This window comes from Coenobita brevimanus, unplaced genomic scaffold, assembly GCF_032717465.1.
Source record: "Coenobita brevimanus isolate Jiangsu-jjx unplaced genomic scaffold, ASM3271746v2 jjx.HiC_scaffold_348, whole genome shotgun sequence".
In the NCBI taxonomy this organism is placed as follows: domain Eukaryota; kingdom Metazoa; phylum Arthropoda; class Malacostraca; order Decapoda; family Coenobitidae; genus Coenobita; species Coenobita brevimanus.
In genome coordinates this window covers 27,276-40,204 of record NW_027644510.1, presented here as the reverse complement: position 1 = coordinate 40,204, position 12,929 = coordinate 27,276, and the positions used below count along the sequence as shown (strand labels likewise).

At 42.5% G+C, this 12,929-nt stretch overlaps 2 pseudogenes; both read right to left on the bottom strand.

The window, feature by feature from the left end:
* Positions 1-352: 352 nt before the first annotated feature.
* On the bottom strand, positions 353-470 carry LOC145390191 (5S ribosomal RNA; annotated as a pseudogene).
* Positions 471-3,901: 3,431 nt separating this feature from the next.
* LOC145390190 (5S ribosomal RNA) lies at positions 3,902-4,019 on the bottom strand (annotated as a pseudogene).
* Positions 4,020-12,929: the final 8,910 nt, after the last annotated feature.

The following is a 12,929-nucleotide window of genomic DNA, read 5'->3' as shown; positions in this document are numbered from 1 at the left end:
AAGATCATGGAACGTATGGTAAACAATAAGCTTCTTTTGTTTAAGAGTCGAAGAATTTGTTAAATGATCAACAACGTGGCTTCCGTAAATACAGAAGTTCACTAGATCATTTAATGAATTTGGAGCATTGTATTGCAGAGGCATTTGCCAATAAAGAATTCATGATAGGGGTGTTCTTGGACATCCATAAAGCCTATGACATGACATGGCGACACGGTATACTAATGAAGCTCTATTCATTCATTCATTGCCAGACGCCATATATCCCAAACGGGGTGGCCAACGGCTTAGAGTTAATTGTTTTACAGGGAGGGGCACTAATCCTCCACCAACCCCACCTGACACATAGGGATGCCAACAGCATCTGGTGTTCCCAGGCGGTCACCCATCCAAGTACTAACCAGACCCAACGTTGCTTAACTTCGCTGATCGGACGGGAAGCGGTGTACTCAACGTGGTAAGCTCTATGCTTATGGTTTAAGAGGAAATTTGCCTATTTTTATTTCAAATTTCTTGAGGGACAGGACTTCGTCTGTCAAATTGCCCCATAACGTAACATCGGATATATTTATCCAGGAAAACGGGGTGCTGCAGTGAAGTGTGCTTAGTCCTTCTTTATTTAGTATTATGATCAATGATATTCTGTCATCAGCTCCCATCCTGAGGAATCTTAAATACTGCTCTATGCTGACAATTGTGCAATATGGCACTCTTCCCGTAATGCACAATTTTCGGCTGGGCTGATTCAAGCAGCCCTTGACTCCGTCCACCAATGGGCCTTGCAGTGGGGATTTAAGTTTTCCGTCCGTAAGTGTGCCGCTGTAGTCTTCACTAATCGTAACGTACCTAATTTGTGCTTAACTTTGGATAATCAGGCAGTACCTTTTCAAAATTCTGTAAAGTTTTTAGGAATACATTTTGATCGTAGAATGAATTTTAAACTTCACTTTAATACTTTGCTTGCTCGTTGTGAGAAACCGTTAAATGTCCTCAAGTACCTAGCGGGTACTACCTGGGGTGCCGACAGAAAATCTTTATTAATGGTGTATAAGTCACTTATTCGATCGAAGCTAGACTATGGTGTACAGGTGTATGGCTTGGCATCCGATGCCACGCTGAAAGGATTGGATGTGCTACAGAATAAATGTTTGCGAATGTGTCTTGGAGCAGTCCGGTGTACCCGTGTAGCTCGTATGGAAGTGGAGGTGAATGTGCCTCCCTCCGTATTCGCCGTGACCACCTGTTCTTATCGTATGGCATACGAACATATAGGAAAAGTAATATCGGCAATGTGGCCTGTACCCCCTCCGTCAATACCACCACCTTATGCGGAAGGTGTGTTGGCCACTTGCCGTTCGCCTCCACTTACTAACTCAGGAGCTTGGTGTGGACCCCAGTGACTGTGACAAGTTGGTGCTTAAAAATATAGCGCCTTGGGAGCCACCCGGTTTTACAGTGGATATATAATGGCTCCCAGCACCAAAGGCCAAGGTGCGGAGACGGAAGTCCACCACTTGTTTCGTAACATCATCATGCGTCACTTGGGGTCCCATCAATTGTACACCGGCGGCTCCAAGTCGAGTGAATGTGTGGGTGCAAGTGTGTGGTTGACTGAATGTGCACTTAGGTATCGGTTGCCGACTTATACATCTGTATTTACCTCCGAACTTTTTGCTACTGACAAAGCCATAGACTATGCTCTCAATTCTAGGCATGACTCATTTGTCATATTTTCAGATTCAAAATCAGCCATTCAGGCAATTGATCTTGTACTACGGACTCTCACGAGATCCAGGGCCGCATCGTTAATAAGTTCCATTTATGCAACAAGTCATTCACGCTGATCTGGGTGCCTGGTCATTGTCGCATCTACGGCAATGAAATAAGCTTATTTCATACCTTGCCAAAAATGCAAGACATTCTGTCGAATACCTGGGCGATCTATACAATACCTTATTTTCACAGAATGCCGGTAACATTAACACAACAGTCAAGGATAAGCAAGTGAAGTACCAGTAATTAATTGAAAACAATGTAGGGTGCAATGAAAAGCACTCCAGCATTACACCCACTCAACCTTTAAAACATTAGTAAGATGGAAGGGTTTAGGAGTAAAGAAACAAAACAGCAATATGAACGGGAACTTATTATGTTTGCCATGTTTTACCTAACCATTGTCTAACTTCACACAAAGTAATCAGCAACCACAGTTACCTAGCAGAAAACTGTCACCATAGACACCTTGGTTCACATCTCTGGTGGAGGATAGAATTAGCCCAGATATAGGCAGCGTGATTATTGCCAGGATATCTGTATTTACAGCTCATTATCATTTTGTTGCTGTCACAACTTGCACGTCCAGTGAATGGAACCCATTACAACTGACAAATACATGTTCTTTGTGATCTGGGGCCTTAATTGGTATGAGAGTTCAATCCATTGCTCCAAGCACTTTAGGAAGTTAACAATGAAGAATTATCACCAACCCATAATATGGCTGCATGGCAAAACAGACGTAGAGGGAAAATAAAGACCATAAGAAACATGCAAACATCAAGAAAAGGGGGTAGGACAGAAGACAGAAGAGGACAGTTAGGAATGAAGGACTGAAGACAAATAGGTTCCTCCTTAGTTGCCCTTTAAAAGCAGGGATACTGGGGATGTGTTCTTTCCCTCCCTTCTCATGGGGGACCCAAGCACTTTAGAAAAATTATTTATTCTGTGAAAACCCTCTAGTCTCTGTTCTTCTCAGCAAAGCACTGAGCATCTTAATTTTTCTGTCAGTTCCTGTTTAAAGCATCTGTCACACGTGATATCACTTTGGATATACTTGTTGACTGATGAATACCACTCTCCAACAACACTGAAAATTCCCCTGGGTTGCCAAAAATTGTTGCGTAGGCAAGAATGGCATGGGAGTGTAGCGTGACACTCCCAGTATGAGGCTCAAGTTCTGTTAAAAGAAGGAATTTGCTCCTGGGGAGGCAATATTGTCTCAATGCATGTTCATCATTTGTGTTATGGGGGTTCAGTGGATCCAGGAAACCTCCATTCCCTTCTCAAAGCACGATCTAGTTCACAGGCAACCATCAACTCCGTACCGAGATAAACAATAACAAGTTTGGTCCGGTTTGTGCTATAGAGAATATCAAATCGGAGTTACTTTATTTACGGGTCTCAATACAGTAAGTCTGCCTGACCCAGCCTCAGCGGCTGAGGCGGCCTTACCGAGGCTTACCCTCCTGTACGTGCTTCGTGCATGGGCCTTAGCGACCTACGGCCTTAAACTACCCGACTTAAGGCCATGTGTAGCCTTAAGGCCGTTTGTGCATCCGGGCCCTGGACCAGACACCATCACGTACGGTATGATCCAGCATCTTAATCAGGACAACCTGATTAAGATGTTAGCATTGTACAATGAGTTTTGGGCGTCTCGAATGTTCCCAAACTCATGGCACTTTGCGCACGTCATACCTATACCCAAAGAGGCTGGTCGTCTTATGAATCCCACTTCATTTCGTCCTATTGTGTTGACTTCTTGTCTATGTAAGATCATGGAACGTATGGTAAACAATAAGCTTCTTTTTGTTTAAGAGTCGAAGAATTTGTTAAATGATCAACAACGTGGCTTCCGTAAATACAGAAGTTCACTAGATCATTTAATGAATTTGGAGCATTGTATTGCAGAGGCATTTGCCAATAAAGAATTCATGATAGGGGTGTTCTTGGACATCCATAAAGCCTATGACATGACATGGCGACACGGTATACTAATGAAGCTCTATTCATTCATTCATTGCCAGACGCCATATATCCCAAACGGGGTGGCCAACGGCTTAGAGTTAATTGTTTTACAGGGAGGGGCACTAATCCTCCACCAACCCCACCTGACACATAGGGATGCCAACAGCATCTGGTGTTCCCAGGCGGTCACCCATCCAAGTACTAACCAGACCCAACGTTGCTTAACTTCGCTGATCGGACGGGAAGCGGTGTACTCAACGTGGTAAGCTCTATGCTTATGGTTTAAGAGGAAATTTGCCTATTTTTATTTCAAATTTCTTGAGGGACAGGACTTCGTCTGTCAAATTGCCCCATAACGTAACATCGGATATATTTATCCAGGAAAACGGGGTGCTGCAGTGAAGTGTGCTTAGTCCTTCTTTATTTAGTATTATGATCAATGATATTCTGTCATCAGCTCCCATCCTGAGGAATCTTAAATACTCGCTCTATGCTGACAATTGTGCAATATGGCACTCTTCCCGTAATGCACAATTTTCGGCTGGGCTGATTCAAGCAGCCCTTGACTCCGTCCACCAATGGGCCTTGCAGTGGGGATTTAAGTTTTCCGTCCGTAAGTGTGCCGCTGTAGTCTTCACTAATCGTAACGTACCTAATTTGTGCTTAACTTTGGATAATCAGGCAGTACCTTTTCAAAATTCTGTAAAGTTTTTAGGAATACATTTTGATCGTAGAATGAATTTTAAACTTCACTTTAATACTTTGCTTGCTCGTTGTGAGAAACCGTTAAATGTCCTCAAGTACCTAGCGGGTACTACCTGGGGTGCCGACAGAAAATCTTTATTAATGGTGTATAAGTCACTTATTCGATCGAAGCTAGACTATGGTGTACAGGTGTATGGCTTGGCATCCGATGCCACGCTGAAAGGATTGGATGTGCTACAGAATAAATGTTTGCGAATGTGTCTTGGAGCAGTCCGGTGTACCCGTGTAGCTCGTATGGAAGTGGAGGTGAATGTGCCTCCCTCCGTATTCGCCGTGACCACCTGTTCTTATCGTATGGCATACGAACATATAGGAAAAGTAATATCGGCAATGTGGCCTGTACCCCTCCGTCAATACCACCACCTTATGCGGAAGGTGTGTTGGCCACTTGCCGTTCGCCTCCACTTACTAACTCAGGAGCTTGGTGTGGACCCCAGTGACTGTGACAAGTTGGTGCTTAAAAATATAGCGCCTTGGGAGCCACCCGGTTTTACAGTGGATATATAATGGCTCCCAGCACCAAAGGCCAAGGTGCGGGAGACGGAAGTCCACCACTTGTTTCGTAACATCATCATGCGTCACTTGGGGTCCCATCAATTGTACACCGGCGGCTCCAAGTCGAGTGAATGTGTGGGTGCAAGTGTGTGGTTGACTGAATGTGCACTTAGGTATCGGTTGCCGACTTATACATCTGTATTTACCTCCGAACTTTTTGCTACTGACAAAGCCATAGACTATGCTCTCAATTCTAGGCATGACTCATTTGTCATATTTTCAGATTCAAAATCAGCCATTCAGGCAATTGATCTTGTACTACGGACTCTCACGAGATCCAGCATTCATGCAACAGCTCGTCACCTATAAATGAGCAGGCTGATGTGGCCGTAAGAGCTCGAGGAGATCGGGATTCTGTCGAGTTCCATCTCTCGAAAAGTGAAATCAATAAATTTTCTATAATAGGACTCATTCTAACTTGTGGCCGTAGCCTGTAGTGACACTGCCGAATCAGTCCCAGTCGCCTGTTATTGGTGCGCATACGGTACGGCTGAAGCCAATATTTAACCTCATATAAAACATATATGGAAGATTTCGTAATGTGGTGTTATCTATTATCATATAATGATGCGGAACGCGCTTCACTCTATATACCTCACTGCGGTGTAGGGACGTCCCCTTCACTTTCTCCTGGGGCGGGGACATTGTGTTATGACTACAAATTGATGGCTTTCTGAGAGAGACCGACCGTCAGAGTGCGGAAATTTACCGAGTGGGTTATGGTTTTTATGAAGAGTAAATATGTTATATTGTAATATAATTAGGGCGCAAATAGTTCTCCCACCGATCTATTTCTAATATTGATGTCCCTCAATATTAAGTTGCGCTCCTCGCCTGATAAATACCGATGATGAGTGCGTAATATAGAAATATTGGGCACTTGTATTGAGGGTCTGCTAAGGATTTTTCACTTTTTGTATTGCTGCAAACACATTATATTATCTTGTTTAAACTGTTTGATGATGAGAAGATTTTATATGGAAATGTTCCGACTCGCCTCAATTCTCATGCATATTGATGTCCCTATAGTTTTCAGTTGTCGACGCCGTCACCAGGTGATGTATAATGTAGAAAAGGCATACATCGATGGTGTTCTGTTAGTCGAGGTATTTTTACTCATTAGCGTAGGTCTAGCTATTTGTCTCTGCAGGATTTAGTGAGGGCGATTTGTCTGTTGGGCGAGAAAGTCTTTAGATTATTTCTGGAATATAAGGTATAAAAATAAAACTGCTAAAAAAAATTAAAAATAAAATACAAAAAATAAAATAAATAAATAAATAAGATTAAAATTATTATATATATATGTACGTTTGTGAAAGGTGGTCTGTATGTATGCATATGTGTGTGTGTGTGTGTGTATGTATGTATGTATATATATATATATATATATATATATATATATATATATATATATATATATATATATATATATATAAATATGTTTGTATATATATGTATATATCTTAAATGTATATACATATATATATATAACTAGCCTTTATTAATTGTTGATAGGGCCGGAAAAAAAAAATTTGTATGGACTTTTGATACAATGGGAGAGCGCACGTAGTTTTACTCCTTATCTATTTGGCATTAGTTTTTATTTTCGACCCTTCTGGTGACACTTAGGAAAATTAGTACTAGCTATCCTAAGTGTCACCAGAAGGGTGAAAAAAATAAGCTAATGCCGGTGAGGCAGCCCTGAAAACTAGAGGAGAGCCAGAAAAACACGTCTAAACTCTCCACGACCATGCATCAAAGTCCCAGCTAACGATTTTTTTTTTTTCCGGCCTATCAACCATTGGGGCCGAAGCCCCTGGTTATTAAGGCTAGTTATATATATATATGTATATACATTTAAAGATATATACATATATATACAAACATATTTATATATATATATATATATATATACATACATACATACACACACACACACACACACACACACACTTCCATGCATACATACAGACACACTTTCATGCAAACGTACATATATATATAATAATTTTAATCTTATTTATTTATTTATTTATTTTTTGGATTTTTATTTTTTAATTTTTTCTTGGTTTTTATTTTTTATACCTTATATTATAAAGGGAACCTAATCTAAATACCCTAAAACTAATCACCTAACAGACAAATCGCTAACCTATACTAAATCCTACAGAGACAAATAGCTAGACCTACACTAATGGTAAAAATACCTCGACTAACAGAACACCATCGACTACAGATATGTAATGCCTTTCTACATTACATACCTGCACTCATCACCTGGTGACTGTCAGTCGGGGCACAACCTAATATAGGGGACATCAATATATGAAAGGGAACCAGACGAGTCAGGAACATTTCCATATACGTCAGCTGTCGTCCCTAATTAGAACAGTTTAAGCAAGATAATATAATGTATTTACACAACTTGTACAAAAAGTGAAAAACCTCGCCCAGCAGACCACCATCGACTGCAAGTGCCCAATACCTTCCTATATTGCACACTTGCACTCATCATCTGGTGACTGTCAGGCGAGGAACTTGGCTTAATGTAGGGGACATCAATATTAGAAATAGATCGGTGAGGAACTATTTAAAATATGTCAACTGTCAACCCTAATTAATATTACAATAGCATACATTTCATAAAAACCATAACCACTCAGTAAAAAAAGTCACATCACTCTGATCAGTCCGGTCTCTTCAAGAAAGCCATCAATTTATCAGTCATAACAATGTCCCCATCACCCAGGATGGTGGAAAGTGGTGAAGTGACGTCTACTGCGCCGCAGTAATTTATAAGTGAAGCGCGTTCACGAATAAATTGCCGACAGCAGATGATATGACTAATAGATAACACCGCATTACAGATGTCACAGTGCGGTGGGAAGCGTCTTTCCATATATGGTTTTATGTGGGTTAAAATGGTGGCATTCAGCCGTAACCGTGCCAACACTTTTTCTTCTAGGCGACTGGGACGGTTACAGTGTCCCAGTCGCCCAGGGTACGGCTTACAAGTTGGAATATTTAGTCTGGTCCACCGACCTTGCCACAGAAGATTTATTGATTTCTTTCCGAGAGATAGACTCGACCGTAGATCACGAGGAACGTCCCAAGCTATCTCCCGAGCTCTACAGCCGACTTGCAGTCAGCCTGCTCATTGCCATAGATACGACAATGACCAGGCACCCAGATCAGCGTGAATGACTTGTTGCATGAATGCAACTTATTAACGATGCGGCCCTGGATCTCGTGAGTCCGTAGTGCAAGATGCAATTGCCTGAAGGGCTGATTTTGAATCTGAAAATATGACAAATGAGTCGTGTCTAGAATTGAGAGCATAGTCTATGGCTTTGTCAATAGCAAAAGTCTAGCAAACACAGATGTATGAGTCGGCAACCGATACCTGAGGGCACATTCAGTCGACCACACACTTGCACCCACACATTCACTCGACTTGGAGCCGTCGGTGGCCAATTGATGGGACCCCAAGTGACGAATGATGATGTTACGAAACAAGTGGTGGACCTCCCTGCCTCTGGCGCCTTGGCCTTTGGTACTGGTAGCCATGTAACATCGACTGTAAAGCCGGCTCTTACAAGGGCTATATTTTTTAAGCACCAACTTGTCACAGTCACTGGGGTCCACATCAAGCTCCTGAGTCAGTAAGTGGAGGCGAGTGGCAAGTGGCCAACGCACCCCCGCAGAAGGTGGTGGTATTGACGGAGGGGGTACAGGCCACATTGCCGATATTACTTTTCCTATATGTTCGTATGCCATACGATAAGAACAGGTGGTCACGGCGAATACGGAGGGGAGGCACATTCACCTCCACTTCCATACGAGCTACACGGGTACACCGGACTGCTCCAAGACACATTCGCAAACATTTATTCTGTAGCACATCCAATCCTTTCAGCGTGGCATCGGATGCCAAGCCATACACCTGTACACCATAGTCTAGCTTCGATCGAATAAGTGACTTATACACCATTAATAAAGATTTTCTGTCGGCACCCCAGGTAGTACCCGCTAGGTACTTGAGGACATTTAACGGAGCTCACAACGAGCAAGTGCATTAAAGTGAAGTTTAAAATTCATTTCATGATCAAAATGTATTCTTAAAAATCTTCTTCTTACAGAATTTTGAAAAGGTACTGCCCGATTATCCAAAGTTAAGCACAAATTAGGTACGTTACGATTAGTGAAGACCAAGGAAGCAGCACACTTATTGGGATTCGGAAAACTTAAATCCCCACTGCATTAGGCCCATTGGTGGATCTGAGTCAAGGGCTGCTTGAATCAGCCCAGCCGAAAATTGTGCATTACGGGAAGAGTGCCATATTGCACAATTGTCAGCATAGAGCGAAAGTATTTAAGATTCCTCAGGATGGGAGCTGATGACAGAATATCATTGATCATAATACTAAATAAAGAAGGACTAAGCACACTTCACTGCAGCACCCCGTTTTCCTGGATAAATATATCCGATGTTACATGTTATGGGGCAATTTGACAGACGAAGTCCTGTCCCTCAAGAAATTTGAAATAAAAATAGGCAAATTTCCTCTTAAACCATAAGCATAGAGCTTACCACGTTGGAGTACACCGCTTCCCGTCCGATCAGCTGAAGTTAAGCAACGTTGGGTCTGGTTAGTACTTGGATGGGTGACCGCTCTGGGGAAACACCAGATGCTGTTGGCATCCCTATGTGTCAGGTGGGGTTGGTGGAGGATTAGTGCCCCTCCCTGTAAAACAATTAACTCTAAGCCGTTGGCCACCCCGTTTGGGATATATGGCGTCTGGCAATGAATGTCAATGAATAGAGCTTCATTAGTATACCGTGTCATGTCATGTCAGTAGGCTTCTATGGATGTCCAAGAACACCCCTATCATGAATTCTTTGGCTATTGGCAAATGCCTCTGCAATACAATGCTCCAAATTCATTAAATGATCTAGTGAACTTCTGTATTTACGGAAGCCACGTTGTTGGATCATTTCAACAAATTCTTCTGACTCTTTAAACAAAAAGAAGCTTATTGTTTACCATTACTGTTCCATGATCTTACATAGACAAGAAAGTCAACACAATAGGACGAAATGAAGTGATTCATAAGACGATAATTCAGCCTCTTTTGGGTATAGGTATGACGTGCGCAAGAAAGTGCCAAGTGAGTTTGGGAACAATTCGAGACGCCCAAAACTCATTGTATTAATAAAGTTAACATCTTAATCAGGTTGTCCTGATTAAGATGCGTGGATCATACCGTACGTGATGGTGTCTGGTCCAGGGGCCCGGATGCACAAACGGCCTTAAGGCTACAACATGGCCTTAAGTCGGGTAGTTTAAGGCCGTAGGTCGCTAAGGCCTATGGCATCGAAGCTACGTACAGGAGGGTAAGCCTCGGGTAAGGCCGCCTCAGCCGCTGAGGCTGGGTCGGAGCAGCCTTACTGTATTGAGACCCGTAAATAAAGTAACTCCGATTTGATATTCTCTATAGCACAAACCGGACCAAACTTGTTATTGTTTATCTCGGTACGGAGTTGATGGTTGCCTGTGAACTAGATCGTGCTTTTGAGAAGGGAATGGAGGTTTCCTGGATCCAGCCTGAACCCCATAACACAAATGATGAAGTTAGTGCATTGAGACAATATTGCCTCCCCAGGAGCAAATTCCCTTCTCTTTAACAGAATCCTTGAGCCTCGATACTGGGAGTGTCACGCTACCATACTCCCATGCCATATTCTTGCCTACGCAACAATTTTTGGCAACCCAGGGGAATCTTTCAGTGTTGTTGGAGAGTGTTATACATCAGTCAACAAGTATAACCAAAGAGATATCACGTGTGACAGATGCTTTAAACAGGAACTGGGACAGAAAAATTAAGATGCTCAGTGCTTTGCTGAGAAGAACAGAGACTAGAGTGGTTTTCACAGAATAAATAATTTTTCTAAAGTGCTTGGGTCCCCACATGAGAAGGGAGGGAAAGAACACATCCCCAGTATCCCTGCTTTCTAAAGGGCAACTAAGGAGTGAACCTATTTGTCTTCAGTCCTTCATTCCTAACTGTCCTCTTCTGTCTTCTGTCCTACCCCCTTTTCTTTATGTTTGATTGTTTCTTTTTGTCTTTATTTTCCCTCTTACGTCTGTTTTGCCATGCAGCCATATATTATGGGTTGGTGATAATTCTTCATTGTTAACTTCCTAAAGTGCTTGGAGCAATGGATTGAACTCTCATACCAATTAAGGCCCCAGATCACAAAGAACATGTATTCTGTCAGTTGTAATGGGTTCCATTCACTGGACGTGCAAGTTGGTGACAGCAACAAAATGATAATGAGACTGCAAACTACAGATATCCTGGCAATAATCACGCTGCCTATATCTGGGCTAATTCTATCCTCCACCAGAGATGTGAACCAAGGTGTCTATGGTGACAGTTTTCTGCTAGGTAACTGTGGTTGCTGATTACTTTGTGTGAAGTTAGACAATGGTTAGGTAAAACATGGCAAACATAATAAGTTCCCGTTCATATTGCTGTTTTGTTTCTTTACTCCTAAACCCTTCCATCTTACTAATGTTTTAAAGGTTGAGTGGGTGTAATGCTGGAGTGCTTTTCATTGCACCCTACATTGTTTTCAATTAATTACTGGTACTTCACTTGCTTATCCTTGACTGTTGTGTTAATGTTACCGGCATTCTGTGAAAATAAGGTATTGTATAGATCGCCCAGGTATTCGACAGAATGTCTTGCATTTTTTGGCAAGGTATGAAATAAGCTTATTTCATTGCCGTAGATGCGACAATGACCAGGCACCCAGATCAGCGTGAATGACTTGTTGCATAAAATGGAACTTATTAACGATGCGGCCCTGGATCTCGTGAGAGTCCGTAGTACAAGATCAATTGCCTGAATGGCTGATTTTGAATCTGAAAATATGACAAATGAGTCATGCCTAGAATTGAGAGCATAGTCTATGGCTTTGTCAGTAGCAAAAAGTTCGGAGGTAAATACAGATGTATAAGTCGGCAACCGATACCTAAGTGCACATTCAGTCAACCACACACTTGCACCCACACATTCACTCGACTTGGAGCCGCCGGTGTACAATTGATGGGACCCTCAAGTGACGCATGATGATGTTACGAAACAAGTGGTGGACTTCCGTCTCCCGCACCTTGGCCTTTGGTGCTGGGAGCCATTATATATCCACTGTAAACCGGGTGGCTCCCAAGGCGCTATATTTTTAAGCACCAACTTGTCACAGTCACTGGGGTCCACACCAAGCTCCTGAGTTAGTAAGTGGAGGCGAACGGCAGGCCAACACACCTTCCGCATAAGGTGGTGGTATTGACGGAGGGGGTACAGGCCACATTGCCGATATTACTTTTCCTATATGTTCGTATGCCATACGATAAGAACAGGTGGTCACGGCGAATACGGAGGGGAGGCACATTCACCTCCACTTCCATACGAGCTACACGGGTACACCGGACTGCTCCAAGACACATTCGCAAACATTTATTCTGTAGCACATCCAATCCTTTCAGCGTGGCATCGGATGCCAAGCCATACACCTGTACACCATAGTCTAGCTTCGATCGAATAAGTGACTTATACACCATTAATAAAGATTTTCTGTCGGCACCCCAGGTAGTACCCGCTAGGTACTTGAGGACATTTAACGGTTTCTCACAACGAGCAAGCAAAGTATTAAAGTGAAGTTTAAAATTCATTCTACGATCAAAATGTATTCCTAAAAACTTTACAGAATTTTGAAAAGGTACTGCCTGATTATCCAAAGTTAAGCACAAATTAGGTACGTTACGATTAGTGAAGACTACAGCGGCACACTTACGGACGGA